At 33.0% G+C, this 21,677-nt stretch overlaps 1 pseudogene; it reads right to left on the reverse strand.

The window, feature by feature from the left end:
• Positions 1-2,279: 2,279 nt before the first annotated feature.
• Positions 2,280-5,643, reverse strand: LOC143641221 (nucleoporin SEH1-like; annotated as a pseudogene).
• Between the last annotated feature and the right edge of the window lie 16,034 nt (positions 5,644-21,677).

A 21,677-nucleotide genomic window follows, 5' to 3' on the forward strand; every position in this document is an offset into this window, starting at 1 on the left:
GAGTACAGCAAATGTTTAACAGAATTATTCATTTTTGTACATTGGATCTTTCAGAGACCAGCACTGCAGATGGAGCTATTTTGAAGCACACAGAAAGTGGCAGAAATCAATAAAGGAAGGGAAGAATACTTTGAATGAAGATGGGACAGAAAGAAGAAAGAGATTTCTAAAAAGCCAACTCTAAATATACAGTGTTATAAGCTCCCCAATGAATATCTTGACACAAAATAATGCTCACTTCAAGTATTTTACTGTGAGTGGCTATTTACATGTATATATATATATATATATATATATATATATATATATATATATATATAAATTAGTAGTTACAGATATTAATTTAACCACACTAATTCTTTGCAACTACATCCTCTGTTGGGGAAATCACTACTGTTTTGATTGCCTTAAAATGGAGACACCTCAGTGTAATTGAGGTAAACAGAGGAAATTACTTTCTTTGCTATCATTGTCCATTCATCCATAGTTGTCATGAAATAAACACTTTCTGATAAATATCAAGTTAGTGCTGAATTTAGACCTTTTATTTTTGCCCTTGGATTGTTTATTAGATAGATTAAGATATTTTCTTTTCTCTTTGTTTTGTAAAACTAAATTATTATTTGTAAGTAGTAATTTATATGCATTTATTGTGCTGTCAAAATTTATTGTAAACTTTTTCCAAATGTTTGAAACTCAAGTTTTACATTGTTAGTTTGTATATCACACAGTTTTAATAACTCAAAAGAAGAAAATAAGAAATTCAAATGATAGAATCATAAAAAATATTAGACATTCAGACAATCACCTTTTTTGAGTTAATTTCCTTAGGTGTTATTAGGTAAAATAACTGCCAGGTTTATGGAAAATGCTTAGATTTGTTAGAAATTGGGAAGGGAAGAGCAAGTAAAATAATCTATAGAGAGCTTCTGCATGCTTTAGGGTAAAATTATTCTTTCAGTTGGACTTGATGAAATCCTTTGTTTTCTTAGAAGAGTATTAGGAATCTCTACTTCAATAAATAGGCTTAAAATTTTGTGAACTTCAAGGGCTCCTAACTTCTGTACCCACTATCTTCCACTGTGTATGTAATGGGCAGTCATTTCACCATGGATTATGACAAACACACAACATGAGAAAAGAGTGAATTTATTCCAATTAGATCAAGGAAAATATGACTATGACTTTTGGTGATCAGAGTGAGAATATTTATCTCCTAGCTGGTGGAAAATAAGCTTGCCCTTGCCATAACCTCCATTTTTCTTCCTCCCAATGTGGTCTCACAGAAGAACTAAAAATGAGTTATTTTGCAATCATCCACATAACCATTCAGCTTGATGGTTTTAAAACTTGAGATAATTGCAATTGATGTTTATATGTGTAGAGAGAAAACAATCTGGATGGACATGATCAATCTTTTTATTTTGAAAGTGTCAGAATAATGCTAGCACTTGAGAAGTGTATTATAAATATTAGCCTCTGCTATGAGCCTTATATAAAATGTTAAATTCAATGTTTTTTTTTAAGTTGATATAATCATAAAAGGTATAGTGTTAAATGTTTTAATGAATTACTGGATTAAATAAGGGACAGGTCAGTTCATAGCACCAAAATCCAGAATTTATAATACGCTTACATAGTGTGAGAATGTTTATTGAATATGCAGGCAATGCTTTTTAAATTTGACAACTAAATCTTTTATTCATAGCACATCTTGCAAGATGGATATTCCATGAAATGTAATTTGGGAAATTCCAGTTAGCTATTTTGAGGCTGCATTTTCTCAATCCTTCTTGTTTCTAACACTCCTCAGTTAATAGGAGATAATACAAGTCATTAAACATAAACTTACTCAAGTTTCCATCCAAAATTCAGTGAAATTACCTGAATTTGTATCAATTTCTTTTATTCTGTCTTACCTAAAATCAATAAGGCACTCCAAATTATGATGACTTGCAAAGATTCTTATTTCCTCATGATTCTCTTTCGTCTCAGTTATTTCATATCTTTAATATCTTGAATTTTGATAATTTTTCTCATTGTCATTTAAACACACACTTTCTTTATAAAATGTTAAAGTTGAAGTCCTTCCAGAAGATACTCTAACAAGATTTGTGCTTGTCCTCAAATATAAGAGTAGTCCCATATACAAGTAGTAAAAATGATTGCCATGAACCTCTGCCATGTGTCTAGGATCTCTGTAGGAGACCCCTGAATAAAATCAAATAAATAATAAAATCCAAAAAGTGATTTTATAGCATGGATTTTTTTTTTGCTGCTTTATACACAGGAATGATTTATTTTACACATTAGTCACAACATTTAGCCTGTAAAAATTAAAAACATTTCTTAATATGTCTCAAAGGCAGAATGAATTCCATAATGATGTTTTCACATTAACCAGTATGACAAAGCAGAAGAAATTTAAGACTATGATAACAATTCAAAATAAAATTTACAAAACAGGCACTTGGAAGTCAGCTACTGTGTAATTTTCACAGTTGATATTTGTACACATTTCATCAAAGGTTATCAACCAGTGAAGCCAATGTTCCTTTGATGCAGACTCACAAACAGGTTTAGGTTCCAAACACTGTGTTCTGGTTGTGATACATGCAAGACAGACCCTAAATAAGAAAAGTCTTCTGAAAGAAAAAGAAGAAAAACAAAAATCAGCCAGGAATGAAAGCATTTACAAGCATTTGAATAAGGCCTTTAAATATTAAGTCAGTGTTTTAAACCCCTTCATTCTCAGGTAAGGGATTAAGAGGCCGAGAGAGAGATCGTCTGCGAGGGTGAGGATACTGGAGGTTGGCAGTGTCAGCATCGCAAGAGGGCTCTAGCAGAGGAGGAGGAGGAGGAGGAGGAGGAAGGAGCTGGGCATAACTGGACCATCTCTATCCAGCCCGTGGGGAATCCAGAGGGGGAAAGAAATACCTGAAACAACGGAGACAGGAACAAAACACCAAAACAAAACAAAACAAAACAGGAAAAAAAAAAGAAAAGAAAAAACAAAACAGAAGAAAAGGAGAAAAGTATTAAATACAAAGAGAACCAAAGAGGAGAAAACACATGCTGGAAAAAAAAAGCTTTAGTATATTCATGCCAAACTAACAGAACATAATAGCACAAACCAAGACCCTTACTCAAATCAAGACTGCTTAAGCAATTATAGAAACTTGAAGGAAAGAAATACAATCTGTTAAAATATCAAAGAAATTATCAGTATGAATGTTACAAAGACATTAATTTTATAAATTTAAAACGTTGTCTAACCTCTCAGAAATATGTCTAATGCCATTCTGTAAACTGGCAATCTAATGTGCTTTCTCGCTGAGAGCAGTGCTCCATCTGTAGCAGCAGCAGGCACACGTTTTTTTAGTGCATACATGATACTGAAAACCAATTTGAATATACCTTCACATTGTATTTCTGGCTATTGCAACATACTTTTGAAGAAATACAATCATTAAATATACTTATTTTTCTGCAAAAACCTTAAAATAGCTACAGAATTTTGATATGTAAAAGGACTCAAAGAATTATTATGCCCTATTATCATTATTGCGCCACTGTATAACTTACCCGTAATACTTATGCATTTTAGCAAATGTAAAGATTTATAGCTATGTCATCAAGATCAGAGCCTTAGAGGACATGAACAAACTGAAACAGCAAACTAAAGGAAGTCCTGAGACATGGGATTTGTAAGTTAATTTGCATGCACACTTTTAGCAAAACTGTAACTGATTATATTTCCAAATTGTGTCTTGAAGGAAACTTTAAGCCATGAAATCACATCACAAAAATATACATGCACATATCAGAAACATTTAAGTCTTTAGTGAATATGAATTGGAAACATATAAAGCTGTTTCCATTTCCCACCAAATTATGAATGAAACAATACCAAACACTCCACTTGGCTACAAACTGTACAGTCAAATTACTTTCATCTTACTAATACTACTTTGCTAATTTCCTCATTTACTACTACTTTTTAAATATTACAAAGGAATGACAGTTGTATGAAATAATATCATTTATAAAGCAATTCTACAAAAGGTAAACAAATTAGCACTCAAAACAATCTTTATGAAAAATATTTATTCAATCTTCGAATTAAAATTATAAAAATTCATCATGTTTAGCTTATTTAGAAAACAAAAGAAATATATCTATATTCTCCAAATGGAATAAAATGGTATCTTCCCTCCTCCCAACCAGTTATAAGGATTCAACAATCCTTTTAATTTTCAAATCCAACTGAGTTTCAGCAACATTTCAAAAAATTGTTTTGGTGACAATGTCTCAACAAAAAGCCTCTCCATTTAAATCTCAAGAGTTTCAAATAGTGTCAATAAACTGACTATACAAAAAAAAAATGATATCAACTGCATTTCTAAAGGCCTTTGGGGCTGCGTTTAGTAGTAAGCAGGCTGCTGGTGTGTCCTGGGAGAGGTCAAACGGCGCTGGGAAAGGGGGAAAGGAGCTGGCGTTCCATTCCTGTGTGCATGCAACAAGCAGCAAAACAGCAGAGTTACTCCAGTTAGCTTGTACTCAGCTGTGCTTTCTGCTAGCAGAAGATCCATTTAATGAGTTTTGAAGACTTGGAATATTTGAACCTAGGGAAGGGTTTGAGTTTCCTTGCTGAGAACTCCCATTGACTGGGCTCCCATTACCTTTCAAGATGCCAGTGCACTTCCAGTTGTCCATATAATTAGCTTTCCACAGTCTTACACAGCCATCATCTCCTGAAGAGGCCAGCACTGTTCCAGTTATATTCCAACTCACTGGCCAGACCTGAGAATTATGATTATCTAACTGAGCCACTATATGGATTTCAAATTTTGTTGGCCCACCAGAGGAAGTAAGTTCTTTCCTCACAGGCTTTAATGTAAAAATTCTGACATCTTTGGTTGCTATTGCTAGAATATGAAAAGATCTTCCCAAGTTTGGAGCAAACGCAATATCATGTACAGGATCAGTGACTGTCATGAGAGTTTCGGCTTTTGCATATTTCCTGGTGTTTTCGTTGTACTCAAAAATCTGAACCTTGGCCATTGCATTTGGACTACTGTCATCGCTGCCTACAGCAATCATTGGGGAATGAGCACGGGAGCTTGAAGGGTTCCAAGAAATACAACTACAGCTTAGCTTACATGAGATCTCATGCTGCAGCGACCACTGGCTGAGATTCATAACATCTGGTGCCTCGTATATTCTTACTATACCATCTGCTGAACAGGTCGCTAACATAAGACCCATATGTTTAGGAGCAAACTTCACATCAGTAACCGATGTTCTGCTGTCCACTAGAGTTGTCCTCTTCACCCAGTGACTCTGTCCTCGCAGTTTGTCATTGGATTCTCCTACTATTTCTTCCCATACAGCAGCTGTTCGGTCAAAAGAACAGGAAGCCAAAACCTGTCCAAATTCAGGATGGGCCCATATCACACGCCACACGGATCCACTATGTGTTTTCCAGCTAGCAGTACAATGCCAATCTCCACTTTCACTTTTATCCCAGACCTTGACGCTCTAGTCGCTGGTGCAGGTGGCCATCCGCCGTCTGTGGAAGTCGAAAGAGACATCGTGTATGAGATCCTTGTGGTCCACCGCGATGCTGCGGGCCACAAACATGGCTTCCGACGACGCGCCTCCTCTGCCAGCCCCTCCCGCCTCCGAAGAGGGCGACGGCGGCGGCGGCAGCCGCATGGATTTTTTTTAATGTATCCTTTCCAGAAACATTTGGAGTGCTAAATGCTCCCATTGAAAAAATAATTTCATTTAAAAAATGAAAGGGGTAGAAGATTCTCTTTAGAGAGAAGGACTTCAATGGGACTGTGGAAGAGTCTGAGAGGTATCACAAATCTCTGAAACAAGTAGTGAGAGATTTGTGAGAGACTTGTTATTATTCTGACTTCTAGTTTGCCTAAATATTTTCTCTGTTCCTGTAACTCTACCTAGTAGTTTCTGACTCCCCTGACTTGTAGCCACATACTTTCATTTAAGCTATTGTAGTGTGGCAGGTAGTTAAGTACAATATTTTCAAGCCTTACCAAACATCCCCACACAATTCTCTCTTTTTTTCACCTCTTTATTTCCTCTCTCTAAGCCAGATTCAGTGAGTGATGTAATTGTGAAATAAAAGAGCTCATTTGTGTAATTCAATCGCTATGTGGAATATGACCTTCAGGATAACTACTTTGAACCTTGAATGAGCACAAAATAAGAGATTTCACTTATGCTGAATCACACCTTTGAAAACTTATGGTTGTTTCTTCCTTGTGTATTAATGAGGGGTAATTTCTGCCTATCATATTTGGAGAGCATTAGAATTATAGGGATGAGATTCCTTGGAAAATCTGTGGTAATGGAAGATCCTGCTATATCCTGGAAATAAATCCTTAGTCAAGAAATTTTCAGTTATATGGATGTATTTGTTTACATGAATCAGATGTGAACTATAGAAAAGAAAGAGCTGAGCTTTTTTTATATTTTCATTTTAATGGTAACTGTCTATTTTATTCTCTTCACTTTCATCTTTTTTTTTCTTTTAACCTGGAAGGGTCTGGAATATTATTAACTACCAAGTATGGAAAGGAATAACTAAGAGTTTGATGGACTAAACTCCATAGCAAAGTAATAAGCAACAGGAGAATTTAGCTTGGGTTGTAGGGCTAGAAATATTAAAATGAGTTCAGAGCTTTAATAATTACAAAGAACTGAACATTCCGAAATCTGTATGTGAAGAGAGGTCACGTTTTTGATATTTGTTAACTTTCAGCAATTTCATTAACTGTGTACCTACCTTTGTGTGTCAGAGAAGTTTATCTCTTTTCATATAAAAGACTGAGAGAGGTGGTGTGTGGGCTCTGTAATATTTCTTGACCCATCTACTCTAGAAATTTAATGTATTATGTATGTTTACTCCATTCCTGAACTAGAAGCAATGGATGGGGTAACCTCATTTCAGAGGTTGAACACATGAAACTCATTCTAGCAATGGTTAAAATCAAGAATATGGTCAAACCAACTGCTAGGGGGCTGAGAAATAATTTTTATCATGCATGGCCTTTTGCTAAGATAAGACTGCCTATTGTTTTTTATCCTACATATATTGCTAACCTCAAACTTTTGGAGGAAAGACAAGCCAACAGCAGTAATGCTAGACTTTCAAGGCCTAGAATCTCATTTCACATAATGATGAAAATTTATATAAATAGTTCACAAAATAATTATGATTAAAAATAACCCTGTTATTATAAAAATGTGCAAACAAGAACTAACTATAGAAGCCATAACCATAACTAAGGTGAGGCCTTTAGCTGACCTGGAAAATTTGCCAAATGATTTTAATCTGGATCAAAATTAGAATTTAATAAATATCATGTCATTTTCATGACTCCATTATATATTATGAAAGAAAAAGGTTCTAAGAAAAATTCAGTAGAGAAATTGGCCCATGATGATATTTAACTAAACAATGTAGGCTGGGAAATAATAGAATTACTAGGATACTAGAATGTGACCAAACTGAAAATTGTTTCTATTCTATATTTGGAGGATGGGCTAATAAGGTAATCTAGATTAAGATTTTTCCTCCCTATACATTATTTATGTGGTATTGATAATTACACGTTTTCTAATTAAATACTTTTCTGAATTTTTGATAATCAGTTGAGGGGGTCATAGTAAAGCTAGATGCAACAGAAAGATTCAACAATAATTTTGTCCCTTAAAAAGATAGAAAATATTTCTCTTTCATGTTCTTGTCCAAGGTCATTTATACAATTGGCTAACAGCTCTTCTCCATAGAAAGATAACTCTGTTCTGCATGTCCTCCATCTTCTAATGCTGTTTAATATTTGAGGCCAGTTTATTTTCTGATCATAATCTGGTATATTTAATTTATTCAGTAACTATTTTTATCTTTAGATTCCATAATTTAATTCGTTTTTAAGAAATGGATTTTGGAGTTAAAACAGGGAGTTTTAACAACAAAAAAAAATGAAACAAGCAGTTTAGAAGCTAAAATAGCCTTCTGACAAAACACAATTGGTATACAATATAGTGGGTACATATGCAAATTTAGAGACAGTGTGCCTGGTGGAAATAACCAGCTTTGTTATTTACTTTCTGGGAAAAGTGAAGCAAGTTATTTAATCTCCTTGTGCTTATTCATTCATCTCAAAAATGGAATTACAAAATAAATATTTAAAAAATGGAAGTACAATCATACCAACGTCCTTAGTAAGATGGACTTAAGGAGCCTAGAATAGCAGTAAAGCCACAGACTTCACCAAGTAGTATTGAATATCACTCACTATAATTTATGAGCACCTTGGGAGGAGTTAAGGAATGGGCTAAGGTACACTATCACTTTTTCTTTTTTTGTCACCAATGTTTCATTTCTACCCAAAGTGCCTGGCATTTATCAGTTGCTGAAGGGTTTGTTGAATTAATAAACCTTAGAGAATTCTATCAAGTTGTCTTTATTGTTTACTTACTTTTTAATGCAAACAGTCTAATATGTAGAGTATGGTTTGATGTAATTAATACAGTAAATTTTTTTGTTACTTAACATATCAGGATGGATCTGACTGAATTTGAATGCTGGATCTGTCACACCCTAAGGTTTATTTTACTTCTCTGAGATTCAAAACTGATCAATAAAAATATGATTAATGATACCTTACAAATTTTTTTGTCAGATCAAGTAAGATGATACACACTTGAAGTGCTTAATAGAATGATGATAAGTGGGTTTGGAGTATTATTATTACTGCCCTTATTATTATTTACCATTTGGAGGATGATTAAAAATTTAGGGATATTCTATTCTGTAATTAAATTAACATTCAGTAGGCCTACACGATTCCCTTGTTGACTTGTCTTTCATTAACTTTTCAAATGCTTGTTTCCTTAGTAGATATGTTTCATAGGATTTTATATTCCATCTGTTCTCACTAGTATATGCCTGCAATGAATGCTGGCTGGTGATTCATCCTAGTGATTTAGACAGTGTTCTTTGGGTGTAAAATGTAGTAAAATTCTTTCTCTGTGATCATTTCTCGTGTCTTCCTTCCTTGTAGCATGTATCATTTAACAGGGATGCTATTCAGTAACTTCTCAGAGGCATGGTCTCCATCACATATTCTTCATTTTAATGAGTTTTTTGGTGGACACAACATCTTTATTTTATTTTTATGTGGTGCTGAGGATCAAACCCAGCACCCTGCACATGCTAGGTGAGCGTGCTACTGCTTGAGCCACATCCCCAGCCCCTAGAATAGTTCTTGCAGACATTTGTTCATTGATTCTGTACTCATGGTTGCTAACAAAGGTCTTCACAAATTCTTTATGTGTATTGTCCTTTTGTTAATTCTATCACTAACAAAGGACAAGGAAGTAAACTTTGGTTCCATTGTCATTATTGAATAAATTTTTCTCATGGACACAATTTGTTTGGAGAGATAGCTGTCTGTTATTGAATGGTCTTTCTTCAGTCTCATTTTGAACATGCTCTAGCTTTAATAAGGTCAGGTATACCTTAGCCTCCTATACTCTTTTAAATCATGGAATGATCATTCCAAGTGTCTATCATTCACATAACCAACCAATACTGATTAACCAATTCAAGGATATTGACATGTGCTATGAGCTCAAAATGATTGAAAAAGTAGGCTTTGATTTCTATTCTCCTGGAATTAATACACTAGTTGTAGAGATGACTGAATCTGAATAAAATGATTATATGTGGCTGAAGCATTTGGAATATATATTAGAATGCTCTTAAGTATTAAATTTTGGAAAAGGGGAAGGCAGAGGTGTACATTTCATCCAGAATATTTATTGATTTGACTTTTGAAGTTTGCAAATGTCCATTACTTTATTGTCAGTCACTGAATTTAAGAAGACAGTTCATAACCAAGAAATAGAAATTACTTATGTTAAAGATATAGGCTCACTCTTTCTCATAGTTTCTACTGAAACAATGCCCGAATGTAAAAAGTAAAATATCGCACTAAATCAAGAGAAGCTCACATTTCATGAGGATTTATTAACTTTTAGATTTTAGGAATGTAAAAATCTTTACATTTCTGTAGTTTATTAACATTTAGAAGTTATTGCCACATATGCTCAGGCCTAATACTCCCAAAATGACCTTTTCCTTCAAATTAGTATTTTAGTCTAAGGAATAATTTTAAAAACATAGTTTAACCTACAGAATGTTTTATACATGCAGATTATTTTCTTACATATGTTTCCTTATTCAGAATATCATTACCATTAACAGAGAAATTTGAAATTCCATCTCCAAAATGTATAATTAGGGGCAAATTGTTTAAAATCTTATAAATTTTAAATCACAAGAATTTATGTAAATTGTTATTTTGGTAATATTGTATTTCAAAATAATTTAGAATCATTTCTCTTAAGATTATGGTTTGCTTTATGACCCATGACATTTTTGAAAGTTTATGGAGCAAATCATAGTCCTGTAATATCATACACAGTCTGTTTTCCTATCTACCTTAAGTTATTAGGATGCTTACTAGGTTGAGTTTTTTTTGGAAATAGTTGACACATACAGTTATTCACTTTGTTTAGATCCCCCTCAGGAGAGAGAACCAATATCTTTAGGTCAAGTGAGTGATTGGCTGACTGAACAGCTTCTGGGCATATATTAAACAAGTTTTAGTATAAAGCATTACTTTGGTGTTTGCTTCCAGGTTTTAGGGGAGATCCTTATGGACTATCCAGCATGTAGGATGAAAATGAACATCTCCTCTCTTCTGAATGAACATATGTCTAAAGATTGCTCCTGGCTGAGTCTGCTCAATATTTGTGAGATATTATAGGTAGATAACTCATCTTTTTTTTAGTTCCTTTTGAAAACCTGCTTTAATTTGTTCCAATGAATTTCAGTGGTATTGAGTTTTTCAGATCTTTCAAGTTTATTTCAGTTGTAATCATTTTAAAGAATATTTTTAAAAATAATACAGTGAAGTGATCAAGCCACATATTACAAAACTAACATATCATTTCTTTGAATCCTCAATGTTTCTTCTATGAGCTGTGTGCTCAGATAATCTCTATGTTGCTCTTCAACTGTGGAATATAGATAATAAGAATATCAATCACAGAATAATAAAGAAAAGTTAATGAATACATGAATGATTTGGTCAGATTTTTTTTTTCTGCTGTGACCAAAAGACCTGACAAGAACAATTAGAGGAGAAAAAGTTTATTTGGGGGCTCACTGTTTCAGAAATCTCAGTCATAGAGATCCAGCTCCAGTACTTGGAGTTTGAAGTGAGGCAGAGCAACATGGCAGAAAAATGTGGCCGAGAAATGCAGGTCAAAACTTGACCACCAAGAAGCTCTATTTAACAAGGACAAAGTATAAACCCCAAGGACACTCCCCCAAAGACCTCCTCCAGTCACACCCACCTGTGTACAGTTATTATCCAATTAATTTGTACAGGGTATTAATGCACTGATTAACTTAAAACATTCATAACCCAATCATTTCACCACTAAATCCTTTTGCATTGACTCACACATGAACTTTTGGAGGACACCTCACATTTGTGTTAGAGTCTGTAAACAAGTCAGGATGGCACCTGGCATTTTGCCAGAGAAATGTTAGGGTCTGTAAACAAGTCTGGATGGCGCCTGACAAAATGCCAGGGGGAATAGTTTATGAAGTAAGGCCAGCAAGCCATTAAGTGTAAAAATTCCTTATTGGTTGACTGCTGTATCGAGTTTATGGTAATTAGATAAGCTGTGTGGAATGTATACATACTGCTTCTGTCCTACAATAAACGGCTTCCACTCCTGCTGTATCAATCTACACAAGTTGTTCGTCACCCCCCCCACCCCCCGGGTTAGTTTGCTGAAGCCAAACTACAGCAATTTGAACCATAATAGAGGACAAAAAATATTTAGTGCAATGCCTGATACATAAGATCAGTCAGCAATCAATAAGTTTATTGAACTGACACTCTGGCTTCATGATAGACAATTCTTCTGGCTCTTTTGAGTTTGGTGTTCCCTATCAATGTCCATGTTTCTCTGATCTGCTTCACATTCATCACCATCATGTTGTAGGATGCTAAAAACTGTATACTGCACCACAGACTTTCTTATGTTTTAGTTTTCCATGGTGTTTAAGCAATAGAAAATAACATATGGAGCTAAGAAGGCAAAAGAAAGGAAAGGTCAAGTACTCTTTCTCTTCTTGGCATGGGTGTAGAGTTAGACAAATCTCCCATACTGGGAAACTAATTCCACCTGTGCTCCTGACACACTGCTTCTCTCATTCTTTTGGTATTATGAATGGAAAGTCTCACTCTCATTGGCTATTGGGTGTTTCACTCTCCCTTGTTGATTCCCTTAACTTTGTCCATTCTTATACATAATCAATTTCAGTTTAACACATTCAACATACCAAGCATTCCATCTTTCTTTATAATGAGTTAAATATAACAAAATATGTCATTAAGCACTCACTTGAGTGTGACCACTAAATGACCACTGAAAAATTTCAACTCTGCATTCACGAAGCACCTACCTTTCATTTATTTGTATGTCCTAAGATTGTTGAGAAATATAAGGATAGTCATGAAATGCCAGAAATAAGTATCTCCTTATTCATGAATGATGGATGCTTTGATTCCCTTCCTCAATATGCAGTGGAGGAAATGGGTCTTCTGCAACCTGTTTCTATATAACAACCCACTTCAATGCTTAGTGGAATAAAACAAAACTATTTCACTGGGCTCACCATTTCATGTCTTAGCAATGGTGAGTAACTGTTAATGTTTAGATGTGTTGTTGTCCTCTAGAAGCTCATGTGTAAGATAATCCAAGAAGTTTTAATCCAATTTACCCCAATCAATGATTTAATCCCCTGGTATGGATTAATTGAGTGATAACTGAAGTGGTAGAGTGTGCCTGGAGGAGGTGGGATTTGGGGGCATGGCTTTGGGTTGTATATTTGTATCTGGCAAGTGGACACCTCTCTCTCTCTCTGCTTCCTGATCATCATGTGAGCTGTTTCCCTCTGACACATTCTTCTGCATCATTTCCTACCTTACCTTGAGCCTTGAGGAATGGAGGCAGCTTTCTATGGACTAAGACCTCTGAAATCCTTTATCACAGCAGCAAAAAAACTGACTAAAACAGTGACTCTTTTCATATTGACCTAACTAATCTGATCACAGTTCTTGAGTTTTAGGTTGGATAACTCCAAGTTCTATTCACAGTAGTATGATTTATTATGCTGCTGGATGCTTATCAGACCTGTTCATGTGGTAGAGGACTAATTCTTAAGGCAATAGAAAAAGCTGCAAGTCCTTTTGAGCTATGGGGTCAGAATTTATGCAAATCATTTCTTCCATAATCAGCTAAAATAAAGACAACCAGCCTAGATTCGAGGAATGGATGGGAGGAGTTACAGAGAAAATTCCATAAATTCACTGTATCCATATAAAAGGCTATATAGTTCAGTAGCAACCATATTTTATTTGAATGGTTATAACAGCTTTTTAAAACATTTTGTTAGTTATTGTTTTAACTATACATATTTATGGGGTACAGAGTCAAAATTTATAACAAGTATAGAGTATGTAATGATCAAGCAAATAGAAGTTAACAATTCTGTCTTCTTAAACTTTTTTTAAAATTTTGTAACTATTAATTGTACACATGAAGTGCAGTATTATATTGCAATACATGTATATAGTATGCAATTATCAAGTTACTATATCCATTTCCTCATTATTGTTTTGTGTTTGAGCTTCTGAGCACCTCTCTTCTAACTCTTCATAAAACATGTGATAATGGAATGTGAACTATAGTCATTCCATTGTGCAGAAAGTCAATATAATTTACTCCTTCTAATTTTGATTTGATACTAGTTAACAAAACTCTGGCTATCTCTTCCTCCTCCACCTTCCATAATTCTTTATAATCACTATTCTTCACTAAAATTTACATTTTTTAATATTCATATGTGAGAGGAAACATGTGGCATTTATCTTTCTGGGTCTTCCTATTCATTTAATACAATGTCCTCTAGTTTCACCCATTTTGCTGCCAATGATAGGATTTTATTCATTCTTTGGGTCTGAATAATATTTCATTGTACATATATGAACACAATCTATTTATCCATTCACATATGAACACAATTTATTTATCCATTCATCCACTGAGGGATATTCAGGTTGATTCCATTTCTTAGATATTGTGAATAGTACATGAATAATAAAATATAATCCAATGAAAAGCAGGGAAAATATTTGCAAAGACACTTCTCAAAAGAAATTCATAAGTCTACATCATTAACAATCAGGTAAAATGTAAACCAATACCACAATGAAATATCATCTCAGCCCAGGAAGAAGGGTTGTTTTCAAAAAACACAAATAATAACAATAATCATAAATGCTGGTTAGAATGTGAAAAAAGTTGAATCATTGTACACTTTTTGAGAATGTAAATTAGTGAACATATTGTGAAGAAACATACATTGCCTCCAAAACTAAGGGAAAAAATGATCTACTATATGATCCAGGTTTCTACTCCAAGGTACATGGCAAAAGGACATAGCAGCATATACAGGAGAAGGCTGGACACCTACGCTTCACAATAATCTTTGTCAGTTTTATTCTGTTTTTGCAGCTACTTAAGCTTTCTTCTATCACAATGTATTGCTAAGCCTTGTATTTATAAGCATATTTGTCCTGCAAGATGATCAGTGCCATCAGAACACATAAGAGCTTTCATATTAACATATTGTTTCTTAAATCATTGACATCTTGATTCTCCATGTATTATAACTTAACTCATTTCTATGATTCATTTTCCTCTACTTGGGATCTAATTTTAAATTACATTTTAATGCAGTAGTCTACTTTTCTTCCAAAATTGAAGTAGTATAAGGATAACTTTTTTTCATTTTTTTCCTCAAAGAAGACTTCTACTTGAAAATACAACTTCCCTATGAGATTTATAACATGTTTTTAAGCTTGGGGGTTTCTTTTTTGATCATTTATTTTTACTGCTTTTACTGCTTTTACCTTCATAGAAATTAGTAAAAAGAGCTTTTCTATTAAAAATGAGCAGAAATTTGATTTAATCTTAAATTCATATCCATATCCCAATTCACAAATGTGTTTTTTGCTGCATATGCAGAAATTTATCAAACATAGTTGCCTAAAATAAAGGACATATTTGTTTTTCTTCTGCTATATTATTTTATTTGTAGGTTTCTGTTGCCTGGTGGCATGCATAGTTATTCTTAAATGGAAGATTAATATAGGTTTTTAGAAAATAAATGGAACATGCTTTAATCTGCTGAAAATAAAAACAAATCATACTAATTAATTAATTTGTCATGTATGTACCAAGAGCAAGCAGTTTAGACCTATTGGTTCCAACTGAATTAAAGCAGATTTTTAAATAAAAACTTTTAGAAATTCAGATCACTTGTCCACTTAACATATATTTGCACTTAAATATCTTTTAACATTGTTTCTAAATTATTTGTTATTCAGTGAACAAAACTAATGGTTATTGCATTGAAGTTTTAATGAACAAAGGTTGGGAATATTTAATATAATTTCATGATAATAACTATGAGAGTAGATTAATAATGAAAAATGCAAAATGCAATCTTTCATTATAGCTGGAAGGTTAAGGAATTAATTTTACAGCCCATGAAATGGAAATAACTTCCCAACTATTTTATTAACTAGTACTTAGATCGGTATAATCAACTCTTTTATTCAGAGCATGTCTATTCTTTTATTTCATGGCACTAGATCAGCACTTCCATCATTATATTAAGTTAATATAATTTAATAAATAACATCCAAGTGAGATCGAGATCATATTACATGATTATTTCTTGATAAGATTCTGTATTTCATTAAGCAAATATAGAAACAGTTCTGAAACTAAAACAGAGTGAATCTGCTAGCTACATTTTTAACAAGTTGGGCAGTGTACTAGCATATTGCCATAAATACAGGAAATGACATTTGCCATGAAAATTGAATACTGAAACTACTCTAAGCTTTCTAAATAGACCTTTCACATTGAATGGTGACCTACAATTCAAAATTTTTTTGTATGAAAATTAAAATGTGAATATACAAACATACACAAGTAATATGTTTGAATAACTCAAGCCTTATTCAAAATATATGTTATTGTTGGATCACAGTTGTCTTGATTTAATTGAATATCATTTCAAGAAAAAAAGCAAAAAGCAAAAAGAAAAAGACACAATATTGTGTTCATTGGGAAAAGGAAAAGTTGGCAATGCTCATTCCTCCATTCTTTCATCTGCATTCAAATATAATATCCTCTGCTGCTTCATTGTCTTCTGTAATGAGTGTAGCTCAACACAGGTGTGATTTTCAATGTTCTTGCTTGGAATTAGCCTTAATTGATGCTAAGCTCCACCTTCATTTCATTGGCCCACAGAAAAATTTCAAAGTGGTCTTTCAAAACTGCAAAGCATCACATCGAAATTCAAGATCTATATTCTTACTTCTGAATTGAGAATTTTGCACTTTAAAGTGCACTCTCTTCTCCATGACATGAAAGAATTCAAACCAAACTTCCCAATGTTACCTATCTTCAAGGTGTAAATACAAAATTAGCTAATTAATTTTATTTACGTAATACTAAATTTAAATATGTCTTAGCTTTAAAAAATGTAGACTTATATCTAGGCTGAACAACTAACTCCATATGACTTATTTTCCAAGGCAAAATAATTTTATAGAAAGTTTATGGGAATTTCTCCAATTATGAGTTCATTTTTCCATCTAAGGGTCATACTTGACAGAAATCCTCTATCATACAGCATTGTAGTTTTACACTTAAGTTATTTTGGGGACTTATTGACTAACATTTTGCCATGTTTATTAAAATTATTAAAAGTAAATTGTTAAAGCACCATATTCTTTCTACATAGTATAGATGGTTTAAGTTCATTTTTTTGTTATAATAATATACCTCACTAGATAATATAAAAAAGAAGATTTATTAGGGTCACAGTTGTGGAGTCTGAAATTTGGATATTGGTTAGCATCATAGGTTCAGCATCTGGTAAAGTCCTATCGATGGATGGAATCACAGTGACAGAAACACCTGTGAAAGAGAGGGATGAAATGGCTTGACAGGAAACCAAAGAGAGGAGAGTGACCATTCTTGTTATTTAAAATCAATGCTCTCCTGAGAACTAACTAGGATTCTATGAGAAGCCTATGATTCTATGAAAGCCTAATGGTCTTCTTACAGGTTCCACCACATCTTAACATTGCACCTTTGGGACCAAACCACCCCAACACATGAACTCCTGGGAGGCAAACAACATCCAAACCATATCAAGAGATTAAATATGTTGTTCTTTAGTATGCACTTTGACAAATGTTACCATTGTTCTACTCAGTGTATTTTTCACCTTCAAGCTATTCAAGGATGGTAATAAAATATTCATTCAGTTTTTTTTCAATGTAAGTTCATGACTGGTTTTTGTTTTATGTAGTATATTAAGCTGATAGCTTTATAATACTGCAGAGTCATATTCTGCAGTTTTAAGTTATCTTTGGATATTTATTATTAGGTACTAAATAACTGTAGATTAATGTTTTATCCTTATCTAGAAGTGATTATCGTTCTTTGTATATCAAACTTGTTTGTGTCATCTCACTCCAGTAAGAAAGACAGCTATTATGAAGATAACAATAAATGTTGGTGAGGATGTGGGGAAAAAGGTACACTCATACACTGCTGGTGGAACTGCAAATTGCTGCGGCCAATATGGAAAGCAGTAGGGAGATTTCTTGAAAAACTGAGAATGGAACCACCATTTGACCCAGCTATCCTACTCCTCGGTCTATACCTAAAGGACTTAAAAACAGCATACTACAGGGACACAGCCACATCAATTTTTATAGCAGCACAATTCACAATAGCTAAATTATGGAACGAACTAGATTCCTTTCAATAGATGAATGAATAAAAAATTTGTCATATATACACAATGGAATATCACTCAGCAATACAAGAGAATAAAATCATGGCATTTGCAGGTAAATGGATGGAGTTCGAGAAGATAATGCTAACTGAGGTTAGCCAATTCCCAAAACCAAATGCCAAATGTTTTCTTTGATATAAAGAGGCTGATTCATAATGGGATAGGAATAGGAGCATGGGAAGAATAGAAGAACTCTAGATAGGGCAGACAGGTTGGAAGGGAAGGAAGAGGGCATGGGGTAATTAATGATGGTGGAATTATTATCCAAAGTACATGTTTGAAGATACAAATTGGTGTGAATATACTATATACACAACCAGAGATATGAAAAATTGAACTCTATATATGTAATAAAAATGGTAATGCATACTGCTATTATATATATAAAAGTACTAGAGGTTATTTATTCTCACCAATCAAGGAATTAAATCCTTGAGATATGTAATAAATCTATGGAGGGTCACACTAATGAAATGATTGAATCAGATATTTTTTCCTGTTAAAATAGTGTTTATTATGATCAAGTAGGCTTTTTCTGTAATAACAATTATACCTTTTCAGAACAATGGATATTCAAAAAATGTTGACTAGATGATTTAGTGAGCTTAGAATTGAATAAAAACTAATTCAAGCAAAATTCATATAAAATTAACATAAAATTTACATAAAGTTAATAAGTTGAGTTAGTAGGATAGCATTCTTTAAACAAATTTAAGCTATTTTATCAAAAGATGAAAACCAAATTTTAATTAATTGTTTTGTTATTTCTGCCAATTAAGGTCCAATAAAATAAATATCTTATTTATGGATATTAAAAGTCAATAAAATATATATTTTTTTACTTAGAAAAAAAGTAACTAGAGATGTGTCCTGGTGGAAGAATACTTGCCTAACATTTATAAGGGGTCCAATTCCCATTCCCTCAATGAACAAATAAGAAACTTAAAGGTCCAATGTTTTCCCTCATATGCAGAAGCTAGAGTAAAATTAAGGATAGAGGAAGGGAAGGATAGAATAACATAAAGAATCCATCAAATATAAATAAATAGACAGGTGAAAGGAAGTAGAGGAAGGAGAAATAGAGTAGAGGAAGGAGAAGGGGGGAGAAAGAGACAGAAAAAGGGGAGGGAAAATTAAATTGAACTGAAATTGATTTCCACTTTTGTATGAGTTTTTCAGAAGGAACTCAACTACTATGTATAAATGTAAAGCTCTAATCAAATTAGCAAAAGAAAGTAAAACATGAATCACAGTTTCTTTGCTAATGTATTTAGCAATTTATTCATTATGAAATTAGATTTTGATCAATTTTATGATTAAGAAAATCATTAAGAGACATTAACTCTTAAGTGTTATGAAGATAGGGATAAAAAACAATGAAGCATATATATTTTATGTGTTTATAAGAGTTACAGAAATATTAAAATTGCATTTAGCCTTATCATATTATCATTTTGAGAAATCAAAATTTGATTGTAACCTAAGTGTTATGATCTTCTGCTGGATCAGTTGGTCCCTTATCCAAAGTGTGACTTGGATATGTAGACTAAGGACACTATATTCATACCCAAAGAGCATGAATAGGTTTTAAGATCTCAGGGAGAACCCAGCAGTCTTCCCAAGCTGGTCCCAGCTGGACAGAGAGAGCAAGGCAAAGGGAAGGACCTGGGCTTTTATCCTGGCTAAAGCAGGTCTGGGGAGATTTTGTTCTTCTGGTAGGACTTGTGTGGTTTCAATTCCCTGCTTGCCCATGATGAGAGAAATTCCAGGCTTTCTTAACAACTTGCTCAGAAATAGCTTCAAAGTCTAGAGTGACAGTGTCACTTAAAGACTATCAGTAATTGAATGTCAAAAAATGAAGTCAGATTCTTCAGTACATTGTGACATTGTTATAGTATTAAAATTAACAAAGAATTCAACCCAGAAAGTTTAACCAGTTTAAATTTTCTTTTTTTTTTAGAGAGAGAGAGAGAGAGATAGAGAGAGAGAGGGAAAGGATTTTAATTTTTTTTTTTTTTTTTTTTTTTTTTTTTTTTTTTTTTTTTTTAGTTTTCGGCGGACACAACATCTTTGTTTGTATGTGGTGCTAAGGATCCAACCCGGGCCTCATGCATGCCAGGTGAGCACGCTACCACTTGAGCCACATCCCCAGCCCTTAAATTTTCTTATCATATTTTTTTTAATTCAAAGGTGACTCAGATTTTTACAAATATAGTAACCTACAACCAATTATATTTTAAATATATAACATAATGATGAAAGATATGTGAAGCAAAAAATATACTTTTTGTTGGTTAATCTTCATATTTTTTCTAAGCCCTAATTACTATACACACACATATATGTGTGTGTATATACACATAAAATACAACTTTAATTTTAGCTAATTGTGTTTATTCTCACATGATTTTTTATAATACTAGCATTTAATAAAGATTTATAAAATTATTGAATATTGGTCTGGAGGTGTTGCTCAGTTGTAGAGCGCTTGCCTAGCATGTGTGATGCACTGGGTTTGATTCTCAGCAACACCTACCAAAAATAAATAAAATTTAAAAATTCATCAACAATGAATAAAAATATTTTTTTAAAAAAATTATTAAATAAATTACTCATTCAATTGTTAAGACTCTATCAATGAAATTTCATGTTTGGGACAAAGGATTTTGAAATGTTGAGTACTGAAAAGTAGTATTATATTAATATGATAAAAATAAATAGGAGAAAAACAAATCTGAATATTTACATTTCTCTCCCAAGTATATTTACCTGTAAATATAGTTCCTTATAATTTCTACATATGAGGGTTTTTAATAAGAATAATGTATTGTATTGAAAATAATTAAAATATTGAGATTTTTATTGGTAATAGCATTCATTACATTTTTAAAAATTCTTGTTAATTTTATGTAATAGAATTTACAAAGTTAAATGCCTAGTACTTACCAAGAGCAAGCAAATAACATAAATTATGAAATAGTGTGTGTAAATAATATCAAAGAAATTTCTAGTCATTAAAGAATTAAAATAAATTCTTTACAATTGAAACTTCAGGGTAGCCAATATAGTCAGAGCAAAAAGATCCAATAACTGTCAAGGAATTATTCAGTTAAAATGTGATGGAATTTCTACAGAAAAAATAAGCAATAACATCATCTTAAATATGTGAAGTGTGAATTATATTACTCAGGTTGAAAATCTGAAATCTTCAACATTTTTGAGTGTTGAAAATTTCATATTTATAGCATTTTGGATTTAAAATTTTTGGATTAGGGACACTTAAACAGCAAAATTTATGTAGATATTGCAAAATTGGAAAAACTTCAAAATCTTAAAAACTTTTTGCTTCAACTATTTTCAACTATTTTAGGGAATACTCCACCTATATTAAGTCAAGAGGAGAAACAAAGAAAGAAAACAGAAACTGCTGGTATGGGAGTTGGGGCTCAGTATTCCAGCCCTGAAGAAGAGATAGATGATGGGAGTCCCCAAGCTGATCGTGGGAATTGATAGCAGGATGAAAACAGCACCAGCATGAAAGACCACTGTCCTTCTCAGATTGGAGTAGGTAGGTCAACTAAGGATATATACTTCAAGAATGTGTATACTT

The sequence above is a fragment of the Callospermophilus lateralis genome, unplaced genomic scaffold, assembly GCF_048772815.1.
Source record: "Callospermophilus lateralis isolate mCalLat2 unplaced genomic scaffold, mCalLat2.hap1 Scaffold_91, whole genome shotgun sequence".
Lineage (NCBI taxonomy): Eukaryota > Metazoa > Chordata > Mammalia > Rodentia > Sciuridae > Callospermophilus > Callospermophilus lateralis.